A 16,135-nucleotide genomic window follows, 5' to 3' on the forward strand; every position below is an offset into this window, starting at 1 on the left:
TGTACGAGTATTATAATCAAAAATTATTTTCTCAAGATTTTCTGTAACTGAAGGATTACCTTTTAATGCCATATTGGAAACTTCACATACAGGAATATATAATTTTTCCTATTTTACAACATTCTATGAAAAAAAATGTACTCTCACATAATATACAAGCCTCTATTCACGTTGTGGTTTAGATATCTAACCGAGAAAGCATTGGAACCTTGTTGAATAATGTTAAATTCTAACGGCATTCTTTCGTAATAAGAATATGGTAAACATCTAAAGTAAAAAACAAGTGCTCTTGTTATCCTGTCCAGAGAGAGAGAGAGAGAGAGAGAGAGAGAGAGAGAGAGAGAGAGAGAGAGAGAGAGAGAGAGAGAGAATCCAACTCTAGGTACCTTTTCCCAAACTTCTCTCTACCTTCACATCTGATCTTGAAGAAAGCTGACTCTTCTCAATTTGATTTTATGGGATATCACATCCCTCGAACTCCAGTCAATAAAACTTAGTCATTTGCGCATAAATTGGCAGTCTTTTAAATCAGTCGCCCACCTTTGCAGATGATAAGTCCAGAAAGAGGGAGTTTCAATCTCAGATGTGTAAGAAAAGATTTTTGGCTAATATTTATTTCATTATTTTAATTAATCTCACTGTGATTCTGAAGTCATCGTATGTGTGATTAATTATACCAAGGTCCTAAATATATTTGTTGGTATTGATTGCTCTTCATTTTTTTTTAAATATATAGAAATATTCTATGTATATTACAGTGGTCTATAACGCACATCTAAGTGCAAACACACACACAAACTGAAAACTCTCTTGCTGTTGTTTGAGTAAATATTTTTGTAGTCAGCCGAAAAGACCTAAGAAGGGAACATAGTTAGAAAACGCTTCGATGCACCATAATTGAGAAGCAAAATAAAGAGTAAATTTGATGCTAATCCTAAAATCATGAAATCAACCCTTCCCTTTAAAACATTTAGTGTATTTTACCCAGGTCAGGTCCTGTGAATCCACGGTTATTTTCTTTCCCTTTTTTTACGTAGACGTTAATTTCCTCCAATTCAATATTCATTGGTACCCTTTGGCCTTTCCAATGGTTTTCCAGGGAGAAGAAAATCTTGGAAGCAGAAACACCAGAAACCTTTTAACCCTCTATTGTTATTTATGCCTAAGTTATGCAAGAGCAAATATCCTTTAATCCGCATAATTTCTCCTCTGGTCATTATTTTCCCTTTCTAATGGGAGAAGGTTTTCTTGGACACATAATATTTTTCTACTCTGAAAGGTTTTTGTTGTATGTGAAAATACGTTAATTTTGTAATATATATATATATATATATATATATATATATATATATATATATATATATATATATATATATATATATAAATAAAATGCGCATATTTAATATCAGCTATAGAACTGAAACATGTCTAACAAAAAGTGAAGGCCTCCAATTATCCTTGCGTAAGTTAAACATAGGAACAGATAAAGTATGTGGCTACATTGCATTTAGTCCAGTTTGGGTTAAACTTAGTGACAGGACTGGTCAATAAAAAAGTAGACCAAAAAACTATAACCATAATATAAGTAATTTTGAGGTTTAGGAAAAAGTATGAATATTCAATACAATCCCGAAGAGTGTAATTCAGCTTTCATATTTATTTATTTACCCATTTACTGATTTATTTTTTTTTTTTTTTTTTTCTCAGTCATCTACAGTATGTATAGTATCTTGAAGGACAACGTAGAGAACAACATCGACCTGGAAAATTGCAAATTGTGAAACAACCGATGCAAAACTCTTTGTAACCTTTGTAATAAGAAAAAAAACTAAGTTCAACAGGATTTTCCATTAAAATGGAGAATGTTATTCTGGAATTTAATCTCCGCTTTCCTTTTATCGCATGTAATTCAAAACAAAGATTATAGACTACATTTAATTTCTCAACACTGGCTTTGAACAGACTTATGGTCTTCACGAATACACGGTTTTTAACAGACTTATAAATTATATTCAGAAAATCTTGCAGGGGTTTTACACTTCCAACTCCGACAACGTTGAATTATTGAACAAATGTTTTATCAAGAGAACGTTTTATTTCTGACATAACACCTGACAACACAATTCAATCATACCTGAAGACACATGTTAAAAAGTATTGACGATTCTACAAAGCTGCAGCAAAATTAACGGCTAAGAATTAAAGAGGTAAACTCGTAACGCGCGAATGTCTTTCCAAATTTGTCTTGCTTAAATGGAAGTTATAGAGGAAACAAGCTTAATGTACTTATATCTATGATTACTTCGAAAGTGAGAAAAGCCCTATGAATGTTATTTCATCCCCATTTTTTATGCTAGGATAATTAAATATTAGATAGAGCCAAAACTCTACGTACTTTCATATTTTACTTATAGGGCAAGAAACGCGAAATAAGGATAGTATTGTGTTTTTAGATAATAAGAATGTTAAACAGAGAGTACTGTAATTATAAGCAAGGAAATATACCTAAAAGTAGATATTTCCCTATATCTTAAGCTTATATCTCATGCCTGATATCGGTGACTTTGCACAAGATAATGTTCAAATAATAAATGATAAGGTTTTGACATTTGATCAATAATGTGCATTTACTGAAAGAAAATACGCAAAAGATCATTAAGGTACACGAATGAATATCTATATTGCTGAGGAGAGAGAGAGAGAGAGAGAGAGAGAGAGAGAGAGAGAGAGAGAGACAGAACCTGCCCAGTAATCTTTTACACTATTCGTCTTCCTAGAAAAAATATCCGACCGTGATCTCTTAATGAAACATTTAAGCCCGATCAGACTAACGTCACCTTATATAACCTTTTTCGTAGGAAGTCTTTTTTTTCCTCCCAGCGGGCGGTCTGCGAGAGCTTTTCCCTTGAATGAGATCGTCAAATGTCAACCACACGGGAGTCGCCTTTTTTTTTTAGATTTTTCCATTTATTTCCAATCTATTAGTTTCTCTTACGTGTGTGTGTGTATAATATAGTATATATATATATATATATATATATATATATATATATATATATATATATATCTTAACCATTATTAATCACTATAAAAAATTAAAGTGTATTTACATGAATCAGGATGTTATGCAAACATTTTCCAGCCAAATGATGCTGTATTTAGAGTGCTTTCAATTACTTTGTGTATTTGATTTAATTCAAGGATGCTGTTTTTGAAATCGGTGCAAGATGACAGATGCGTTTGTAAAAAAAGTAATCACACTCTTTTTTCAATATAGTTATTATTATTATCATTATTTCCTGCAGTTAATTACTTGAGAAAATAAAGGTAAAGAGCTATTTATTTTAGTAAAAATAAAAGAAAAAAAAATATCTATCTGGCAAGTCGCTCAATGTGCAGTTAGCAGAATCCGCTACTCGGATGAAAAACTCTACGGGTAATTATTGCCATGTTTCATTGTCCTCGCTTAGAGATGCCAGAGAGCGGTCATGCAGGGGGAATCAGCTAACGATTTATTTTCTTCATAATTCACCGATCATTTCTAGAGAAACATTGTCGAATTTGTAGGAGAAAAAAAACAATATCTTGTTCATGAGTAGCCAAACTATAATTAATCTTTAAATAGATCTGAAATGAATTTGTTGTCGGTAAGTCAAGGCTAAGTTTAGTTATAAGCATTTATAAAATACAATCTAATGTAGAATAAAAGAAAAAAACTATTGACAGCATATTAAAATACGTGGACAGAAAGACTGATTTTAAATTAAAAAATACCGTCTTATTTTCAATCTTTCATATGTGAGCCAGTGATTTACAACAGTGAACTAGACTCTAGTTGTCACATTTTAATTCCCTCGTCCAATCATTTTTCCAACATCGCGTTTATTTTATTCTTAAAGTCTAGAATTGCGTAGTTCTGTATATTATGAAATATTCATTTCTAAATTACTACTGAAACACAGAATATTATAATATACCTAGAGGCAGTGAATTGCATAACAGCATATCAGCGCTGCTTTCCTTTCGCAACCGAATTTGAAGTAAAGCTTGCGTGTGAATGTGTTGTAATATTATGCACGATATTTTTTATATGTATATCCTTTAAAGGTTGTCCTGATCTTTCCTAGGAACACGCAGGTTGTAAAAAATTTTCCTGCCATTCCTAGACGATTTCGAACACGGAAATTCATTGAAAGTCAGAACCTGGAAATTCCTTTGACCTCAACTGGAGCTGTTGGAAAGTCTGCAAACCTTTTATTCGGAACTCAAATAAGGGATTTGTTTAATCTAGGATTTGTCATCAGTTCTCTCTCTCTCTCTCTCTCTTGTGTAATATGTTATGTAACTTCCCTTGAATTTCTCTTTCTCTATTTCTGAGTATTATTGTATAGGATTATCTTTTTAACCGTGTATATGCCTCCACATTTATTTGTCGGCTGAAATTTTATTAGCAATTTCTCGACAATGCGTTATATATATATATATATATATATATATATATATATATATATATATATATATGTGTATGTGTGTATATATATATATATGTGTATATATACATATATATATATATATATATATATATATATATATATATATATATATATATATATATATATATATATATATATATATATATATATATATATATATATATACATATATATATATATATATATATATATATATATATATATATATATATATATATATACATATATATATTCCCTTTCAGACAGTCAATAATCCTGCATTGACATCGACCAGATATTCCCTACAGACGACAGATATATGGAAGCTGCACTGAAAATGGCGTTGCATATTCATCTCAACTCTATTGCATAATTGATAGCGACGCCGGTGCGATCCAATTTTCATCAGGAAATTCTATTATCGAAAAATAATCTTTCTGTCGGTATAGACAAAAGCGGTGTGGCCAATACTCCTTTAAAATTGCGTTTTACGAGGCTGGCGAAATGAGGCTTCGCCAAAATTTTCACCCCTGGTGTTTTCGGTTTTGTTTTTTAGGCCGGAAAAACGAACGTTGTGGTCTGCTTGTCGGGGTAGATTTTTTATTCACTCACTTGAACGATAATCCATAGATTGACTGTGATGATTTTATCTGTTTTAATTGTGTGGAAAAATTCTGTCTGTTTATTGGGAAAGATGCTTCATTCACTGTCTTCATAATAAGTGGTAGACTAAATGTGATGATGTTATCTACTTTAATTGTGTGGGAAAATATTGTCTGTTTATGAGGATAGATGCTTAATTCACAGTCTTTATAATAAGTGATAGACTAAGTGTGTTGATTTTATCTGCTTTAATTGTGAGGGAAAATATTGTCTGTTTATGAGGGTGAGATGCTTCATTCCTGTCTATATAATAAGTGATAGACCGAATGTGATTTTTATCTACTTTAATTGTGTGGGGAAAATATTGTCTGTTTATGGGGGTAGATGCTTAATAAGTGATTGACTGAATGTGTTGATTTTATCTACTTTAATTGTGTGGGAAAAAATATGTCTGTTTATGAGGGTAGATGCTTCATTCACTTCTATATAATAAGTGATAGACCAATTATAATAGTGTGGGAAAATATTGTGTTTATGGGGGTAGATGCTTAATAAGTGATAGACTGAATGTGTTGATTTTATCCACTTTAATTGTGTAGGAAAATATTGTCTGTTTATGAGGGTAGATGCTTCATTCACTGTCTATATAATAAGTGATAGACCGAATGTGTTGATTTTATCTACTTTAATTGTGTGGGAAAATATTGTCTGTTTATGGGGGTAGATGCTTAATAAGTGATAGACTGAATGTGTTGATTTTATCTACTTTAATTGTGTGGGAAAATATTGTCTGTTTATGGGGGTAGATGCTTAATTCACAGTCTTTATAATAAGTGATAGACTAAATGTGTTGATTTTATCTACTTTAATTGTGTGGAAAAATATTGTCTGTTTATGGGGGTAGATGCTTCATTCACTGTCTATATAATAAGTGATAGACCGAATGTGTTGATTTTATCTACTTTAATTGTGTGGGAAAATATTGTGTTTATGGGGGTAGATGCTTAATAAGTGATAGACTGAATGTGTTGATTTTATCCACTTTAATTGTGTGGGAAAATATTGTCTGTTTATGAGGGTAGATGCTTAATTCACGTCTTTATAATAAGTGATAGACTAAATGTGTTGATTTTATCTACTTTAATTGTGTGGAAAAATATTGTCTGTTTATGGGGGTAGATGATTAATTCACTGTCTTTATAATAAATGATAGACTAAATGTGTTGATTTTATCTGCTTTAATTGTGCGGGAAAATATTGTGTTTGTGGGGGGTAGATGCTTAATAAGTGATAGACTGAATGTGTTGATTTTATCTACTTTAATTGTGTAGGAAAATATTGTCTGTTTATGAGGGTAGATGCTTAATTCACTGTCTTCATAATAAGTGGTAGACTAAATGTGATGGTGTTATCTACTTTAATTGTGTAGGAAAATATTGTCTGTTTATGAGGGTAGATGCTTAATTCACTGTCTTCATAATAAATTGGTAGACTAAATGATGGTGTTATCTACTTTAATTGTGTAGGAAAATATTGTCTGTTTATGGGGTAGATGCTTAATTCACAGTCTTTATAATAAGTGATAGACTAAATGTGTTGATTTTATCTACTTTAATTGTGTGGAAAAAATATTGTCTGTTTATGGGGTAGATGCTTCATTCTGTCTATATAATAAGTGATAGACCGAATGTGTTGATTTTATCTACTTTAATTGTGTGGTATTGTCTCTTTATGGGGGTAGATGCTTAATAAGTGATAGACTGAATGTGTTGATTTTATCTACGAATTGTGTGGGAAAATATTGTCTGTTTATGGGGTAGATGCTTAATTCACGTCTTTATAAAAAGTGATAGACTAAATGTGTTGATTTTATCTATTTTAATTGTGTGGAAAAATATTGTCTGTTTATGGGGGTAGATGATTAATTCACTGTCTTTATAATAAGTGATAGACTAAATGTGTTGATTTTATCTGCTTTAATTGTGTGGGAAAATATTGTCTGTTTATGGGGGTATATGCTTAATAAGTGATAGACTGAATGTGTTGATTTTATCTGCTTTAATTGTGTAGGAAAATATTGTCTGTTTATGAGGGTAGATGCTTAATTCACTGTAAATTTAATAAGTGATAGACTGAATGTGTTGATTTTATCTACTTTAATTGTGTGGAAAAATACTGTCTGTTTATGGGGATAGATGCTTAATTCACTGTCTTTATAAAAAGTGATAGACTAAATGTGTTGATTTTATCTGCTTTAATTGTATGGGAAAATATTGTCTGTTTATGGGGATAGACGCATAATTCACTGTCTTTATAGTAAGTCATTGACTGAATGTGTTGATTTTATCTACTTTAATTGTGTAGGAAAATATTGTCTGTTTATGGGGGTAGATGCCTAATTCACCATCTTTATAATAAGTGATAGACTAAACGTGTTGATTTTATCTGCTTTAATTGTGTGGAAAAATATTGTCTGTTTGTAGGGGTAGATGCTTAATTCACTGCACTTACTGATAATCCATAGATTGAATGTGTTAATTTTATCTACTTTATGTTGAAGAATACTGTATGTTGATACTTAAATCCATAACTTAGACGTCTTTGATACGCATATATTACAAATGTCCCGTTTATTACATAAGCTTATTCAGGGTTAACGCTTTGATCGAACCATATACAATTTCTTTTTAATCAATGCACCTTAATTTTTCCGCATTTTTTCTTTCATCGTTCACTAACACTCAAAATTCTTTACTTGACCATCAATATTATTCCTTTACGCCGAAAAACAGGAAGAGCGGCCGCCCAGAAAAAAAAAGAAGAAGAAAAAAGAAGAGAACAAAGACTGGAATGAAAGGCATCCGTAAATTGCCCCCTCCTGCAAAAGATTGGAGTTTTGTCCTCCTGTTGACCTCTGGCAGAAAAAGTGGGCCGGAAACTTCAATGCTTTTAATGCGTCCTTCCATATTTGCAGTCCAAAATCAGGAATCGACGTTTAGATCCTCTCTCTCTCACTTCAAAACAAGAAAAGCTGAACACATGATTATGCTTTATAAAACGTACGTGCGTAGTCCACTTGAATATTGTAATATAATATGGTACCCACACTACTACCAAAGGATATTGCACAAATAGAAAGTGTACAAAATATCATTTACATGAATAGAAGAAGTTAAGGACCTTGACTACTGGGAAAGAACTAAAATTCTTAGAAATTTATATAGTCTTGAAAAAGGAGAAGAGAAACGCTACATGGTAATCCAAGCATGAAACAGATAGAAGGAATGCCGAAAACATCATGGAGCTAAAATATCAAAAAGAGCAAGCAGAGGTAGATTAATAGTGCCAAACTATACCAGGAACACTAAGGAAAGCACAGGACATTAATCCACCACGCACCAGCATCGATAATGCAGTTGTCTATTCAATGCGCTACCAGCTCATCTGAGAACATAACAGGAGTGAGCGTAGGTGTGTTTTAAGAATAAGCTCGACAAATATCTAAGATGCATCCCAGACCATCCAAGACTGGAAGATGCAAAAATATACCGGAAGATGCACGTTAGCAGTATAGCGTGAACGTAAGGTGCCTCACTGAGGACCTGAGGCATTGAACAGGCTACTGTAGGGTCTGTGAGTGAGTAGCTCCTCTCTCTCTCTCTCTCTCCTCTCCTCTCTCTCTCTCTCTCTCTCTCTCTCTCTCTCAAGGCTTTTATGGTTAAAATGATACTTCTTAAGTTTATGCTAAGAATCTTTTTTATTATTTTATTTCATTCAATGATAGCAGAATATTTTTGCTATGGGTCAAATGTTCGAAATATATCCCCGCCCCAATCAATATCATTTTCATTTTTTACATGAAAAGTAAATGTCAGTTTAATATGTAAATATCTATCTGTCTATCTATCATCTATCTATCTATCTATCTATCTATCTACACACACATACACACACACACACACACACACACATATATATATATATATATATATATATATATATATATATATATATACACACACATATATATATATATATATATATATATATATATATATTTATACATATATATATATACGAGTATATATATATATATATATATATATATATATATATATATATATATATATATATATATATATATATATATATATATATATATATATATATATATATATATATATATATATATATATATATCACGTGAACGCTAACACTTATATGACCAAAACCACTTAAAATTGGTTTAATATTAAAAAGTGCATGAACAAAGAATAACTTGCCCAGCAAACATAGGCACATCCATTCAGTAAAGCTACTCATTTCGTTAAGCAAGAAAAGTATACAAAGAAGAAATTTCAAAGCACTAGAAAACCGAATAAAAAAAAACGACCAGACCATTTTAAATCATATAATTTCTTGATGGCATTTTTTTTTGGTCACAGTTCCCTGTGCGCTTTAGAACATTTCAACTTTCAATGAAGCCTGCTCTTACATCCGGTTGGAACTCAAGTGAGCTTTTTCTAATTTAAATGGCTGAGTTAGTGAGTAGTAAAGATATGAGAACATTTTTTGGGGAGGGGTTTTATATTACTACTGTTTTCACTATTCTTTGTGATAAATCTGCTATGCATCATGATTTGAGCATGAAAAATTTTCTGTAAATTTATATATATATATATATATATATATATATATATATATATATATATATATATATATATATATATATATGTATGTATGTATGTATATAATGTATGTGTGTATGTATGTATGTGTGTATATATAAAAACTTTTAACAATTATTCAATAACATTTGATCATACATATGAATACCACGAACTTGCATCCGGGGAAACACTTTCGGAAAGTCCTACAGAGAGAGAGAGAGAGAGAGAGAGAGAGAGAGAGAGAGAGAGAGAGAGAGAGAGAGAGAGAGAGAGAGACTTTGGCGCAGGTTCAATAACGACACAGCATCCTTTGCCTGGTTTCACTGTTTGAACATAACTCCCAGAAACTTTCTGGTAAACAAGTCAAATATTCAGATTAATTGCTTTTAACTTGACGAATTTGCTGAATGTTCCCAGACTGACACACACAGAGAGAGAGAGAGAGAGAGAGAGAGAGAGAGAGAGAGAGAGAGAGAATCGACATCCGGATATTTTCTTATTGTTTTACAGATAATTATAAATAATAATCAATTACCATATATCCTTATAAACTCACGAACATAGACACACACACACATTTTGCAGTAAGGTTAAACTGTGAAGCAGATTGGCGATTTAATCTATTATTTATTTATGCATTTATCTATCTATTTATTCTTTCTTCTTTATACCCTTAGACATGTATTGAAAATGAATGTTATTTAATAAATAAATAAATTACGACCTATTTCATGAGAATCGTCTACCCTTTCAGTCAAATTTCTCCTCGCAGTCTCTTTTCAAATGCCGCTGAAAATGATCCTTTAAGCCTGCCTCTCTCTCTCTCTCTCTCTCTCTCTCTCTCTCTCTCTCGTTAGGATAATGAATCGTGCCAGAACGCAAAGCCTGGGATTAGGAAAATCGTGCCCTCGGTGAATTCAGTTTGCTCGGAAAAGGTTAATAATCCAGATATTATTCATGCCCCCAGTGCTTGATTTCCTTCAATTTTTAAAAAGAAATGCTTGTTAAAAAATTTTATGTATTTTTTAACAGAAAGTCAAATGAGCCGGGCATATTGAGAGGTGGCAGGCTGTGCAGAAGAGAAATGGAAGTGAAAGAATAATTAAGTAACCGTTCGATATTTGGGAAGAGAAAACGGTCTGTCCGATTCTGCCTTTCCTTTGCTTTTCAGTGACTACCAGATGAGGGATTCACATTGTTTTGGAAACAGAGGATGCTAATTTTTATGCATTCACTTCTGGATAATTCCAGTCTTTCCCTAAATGAATGTAGTAGTTTATATTTCAGACTTGCATACAGTGAGTGTTCTGTCCATGATGCAATGTCTACTAATAGGGGAAATATATATATATATATATATATATATATATATATATATATATATATATATATATATATATATATATATATATATATATATATATATATATATATACAATCTATATATATATCATAACTCTTAGAATGAAAACAATATATATATATATATATATATATATACATATATATATATGCTCTTAGAGAAGCCAATATATAACCAATCCTGTCCAAGGAAAATGTTTTAGTCAGTATGTTTGATTTAAACGAATTGCACAATTCTGGCATCAAACCACATTTCATTAATTGCAAATAATGATAATAAGCACGCTGGGATAAATTTAGGGATTATCCAAATGAAACAGTGCCATTCATATGTTATGGTTAATTGTTAATTTCTAAGCAAGGCTTATCATTTTAATGGAAATTTTCATTTATGGCGGACATATATCACTTGACAGATGCCACTGAACTAAACTGGGAGAGAAAAATCGAACTGAAAATGCAGTTGAATCGATACCTATTTAACAATGAAATTAGTTGACAGAAGCGTCATAGAACAAAAACATGAAGGGTATTTACTATTACAAATTCGATCAAATAATATCTTGTCATTATTTCAATATATAAAGGCAAACTATCATTTGCCTTATGCCCATAAGAAACATAGCTGCAGATCTTATAAATTTCGTAGACAGTCATATATATATATGTAATCAGGCTTTATGCTATCGGAAATATATCGAATTCGGAAGCTGAAAGCGATGGAGGTTAACTATTTCTTTCACGTGATCTTATAGTTTCCGTCATGACGATACATTACGAAATTCGTTTTTATTCTGAACAAAGCAAGGAGATACGGTTCTGAAATTATTTACCTAGCTAGATCCTGTACAAGTTTCTCACCATGATATAACACCTTAATCATATATCATGTCATGGCAACACCCTAAGGATATAACTAGACTTTGTCCTAGTCAATTGATAAAGTATTTATCCAAGTAGATCCATTATAATTTTCATCATACGAAAGAATATTTTATTACGAATTCTACCATAACAGTTTCCTGATGACGCAATGTTATTTTTTTTCTGGACAAATGCGAGTTCAGACAGACCGTTTTCTATTCCCTGACATCGAACGGTTACTTAATTATTCTGTCACTTCCATTTCTTATCTGCAAATTCTACCACCTCTCAACTATCTCCCCGATCTTTTGTCCTGCTCTTATTTGCCCGGCTCATTTAACTTTCTGTTGAAAAATATATAAAGTTTTTTATCATCTTGACAAGGGAGCTACTTTTTCCCCAGACTGTTTCACGCTTGCTCATTATTTTCTGTGAAAGGGCCACTCAGCCACTCGGATGCTTGAAAAAAAAATCCTTTTTTACATGAGAGTACTTAACCATTAATGATAGTAACAAGAACAATAATAATAATAATAATAATAATAATAATAATTCTCTTTTTTCTCTATAATAATAATAATAATAATAATAATAATAATAATAATAATTCTTTTTCTCTATATATAATAATAATAATAATAATAATAATAATAATAATAATAATAATAATAATAATAATAATAATAATTAATAATAATAATAATTTCTGCTAGGAGAAAGGCAGCATCAGTGGAACTGATTTTTATACAAGACTGATATCTGCAAAGAAACTGCGATGTACATTATTGTGTGTGTGTGTGTGTGTGTATTATTAATGTGTGTGTGTGTGTTATTATTATACAGAAAAAGAGCATTTTTGTGACGACTCTAAGCATATTATTATGACAATAAAGCTATAGAGGGCTACTGACCCCTTCGTCAGATGTAAGTTTCTCCCGTCGAAGGGGAGAGTTGCCTGTAAGGCTAGAGAATCTTGTATTGACATAAAAACGACCTTTTTATGTCCAAAACACAAAGACCTTTTTGTCCCTAGATTCGTCAGACCTCATTTGCTCTTTGTATGTCAATAATGATGATAAGAATAATAATAATTTGGAGATGGAGAAACTGACGAATTTGAAAGTTAACTGTGGGTTAAAATTGTAATTGGTTCAATTGAAAATGAGGCAATTTCTGTCAACTAAGAAACGATGGCAGTGCCCTCCTGAGTTGGAAATTACATCAGATGTACACAAGTGGAATCGCCATGAGAGATGAAATTGATATGGGCAATACAGAGATTGTAAAAGGTATTAAAGAAACTGACTAAATCACTGAATTACTGATATAATACCCGTACTATTAACTTTCGGTAACAATAAGTATCGTCGTCGATGCCATAGAGAAATAACTAAGGAACGAAGTTACCCGAAAGTATCAGGAGCTGATTTATACACAGAGACAGAAAAATAATTGATATTTGTGAAACTGTGAATGAATTGTATGGTAGATGGATAGATGGGTAGATACTTTAAAATGAGTAATAAAAAAGAGAGAATTTTTACGTATTTATCAGCTACGGCTTAAGTTTTAAATTTAATATAACTGTGTTTTGCTTAAGACATTACAAATAATATCGCTGAATCTTTCCTGTTGCTTTAAAACAGGCTCCTTAGCAAGAGATAAAAATGCATACACACACACACACACATATATATATATATATATATATATATATATGCGTGTGTGCGCGCGCACATACTATACTTTTTAGAAGCCTTTCCATTTGTTGATCTACTGATGCATTTACGTATTTCATAGCATACACGACGATGTAGGAATGGAAGAAATATATTTTTCAAGCTCAAAATTTATCACGAACGCAACAAAATATCACGAAAAAGCAAAAAGGTTCTCCAAAATGGAACATCGTTTCAATATCAGAGAGAGAGAGAGAGAGAGAGAGAGAGAGAGAGAGAGAGAGAGAGCTACAATATGGAATAGTTTGTCGTCAGTGGTCCGGCGGAGGAGCAATCAAATTAGGAGGAGGAATGTGGCACGCAGGTGACAGGACTCGGTCGGAGCTGAAAGCAACGTTCGCGTTGGACCATTTTGTTACTGACAAGTAGCATTCGGAGGTCCGCCCGGCTGTGACACAGCGCTCCGTTACTTTTCCGGGGAGAAGAATTGTTTGGTTTGTGGCTGGAATGTTTGGGAAACAGATAGACGGAAGCAGTGGAGAGAGAGAGAGAGAGAGAGAGAGAGAGAGAGAGAGAGAGAGAGAGATAACGTATTATTGGAAAGAATTGTTTAGTTTGTGTTTGAAACAATAGATGGAAGCAGTGGAAGAGAGAGAAGCAGTAGAGAGAGAGAGAGAGAGAGAGAGAGATAATTTATTATTGGGAAAAAGAATTCTTTAGTTTGAGGTTGGAATGTTTGAGACAGATAAGCAGAAGCAGTGAAAAGAGAGAGAGAGAGAGAGAGAGAGAGAGAGAGAGAGAGAGAGAGAGATAATTTATTATTGGGAAAAAGAATTCTTTTAGTTTGTGATTGGAATGTTTGGGGACAGATAAACAGAAGCAGTAAAAGAGAGAGAGAGAGAGAGAGAGAGAGAAAACGTAATATTGGCAGCCTTCCCAACAGGAGGATAATGGATAATGCCGGGGTGGTATTTCCTAGGAAAGAATTTAATCGTTGATGACTGGCGGCATTACATTTTATCCACTCGGCGATCATACGTCTACTTATTTCAATTACACCACGCTCAGGGAAAACTGACAACAAACACATACAAGCACGCATGCACGCACACACACATACACACACATGTACACACATATATGTATATACATATACAGTATATGTATGTGTGTGTGAGAATTAATAAATGTATGTACTTATAAGCATAAATGGTATCGAGATATTACTATACTATGAAATATATATACACAAACACACACACACACACATATGTTTATTTTATAGAAATAATCAACACACAATCACGAGTGAAACAGAAATAAATCTCTGACTCACATCCGGATCGAACCCAGGTCTTTCAATTGAAAGGCAGGGGCGCTGCCCACTAGGCCATACAAGTCATAAAAGAAGTTGGGTCTGAGAGCAACTGCACCCAAAATTACCTGGTTCCAACTTTTTTATGACTTGTATGGCTAGTCAGGCCAGCTGAACTAACCTGGGTTCGATCTAAAGTCTATATATAATATATGTATATGTATGTATATATACATAACAATATATTATATAGAATACATAAGCTAATGAAACTCATAATCAGGTTATACTGTAAATTAGTAGCAAATAAATATTTCCCCATAATGTCCTCTCTCGTGAAGAGCCTCCCGCCGCCCGAGCGAGCGGGTGAAATAAATATAAATGGCCCTTTGAAATCGCCTCCATTTTAAAGATGTTTACAAACCATTAAGGTAAACGCTGTTTGTATCTCATTAGGCGCACAGAGATAGGCTGTCTTCACGCCACCACCTCTTCTCCGAGGATGCTCGGGAGGCGATCCAATCTCTCTTTCTCTCTCTCTCTCTCTCTCTCTCCTAATTATGTGGCCCTTTTAATACTTTCACGAAATTCTGCTCGTGTCTGTCGGAATGTCTGTTTGTCTGTCGTTCACGTTCGAAAAATGTCTATGTTTTCTCGTTACTTACATAGCTTCTTTTCGTCTTCCTCATATATATATATATATATATATATATATATATATATATATATATATATATATATATATCTATATATATATACTCTATACATACATGTATGTTATATTAGGTGCAGAACTTAAGCTTTCATTAATCGTTTTTTCTTGTTTATTTCACTATGCGGCTCGCTTAATCTATTTTAAAATAGGCCATAATCTATTTTATTTAACAAAACAATTTTTCTAATCGTTACCTAATCGTAAAAACTACCTAGTATAAATATGGTTTATTTTTATTACGCTCCTTTTCGATCCCTTTATCATAATCATTAGCGGTAAAGTTAACAAGAATATGATAACCGGAAGCAACTGAAGAGAAATTATTGTAGGACACACTACAAAGAGATCTCAGTCTAAAGACTTTATGACGAAAATCCCCTATTCTTAAGAAGTATCAGACGTCCCATCTGATAAGCCTAGAGTCTTCCTTAAATCTTCTTACCGTTACGTGAGGA

This window comes from Macrobrachium rosenbergii, chromosome 23 (genome assembly GCF_040412425.1).
Source record: "Macrobrachium rosenbergii isolate ZJJX-2024 chromosome 23, ASM4041242v1, whole genome shotgun sequence".
NCBI classification, from domain to species: Eukaryota; Metazoa; Arthropoda; class Malacostraca; order Decapoda; family Palaemonidae; genus Macrobrachium; species Macrobrachium rosenbergii.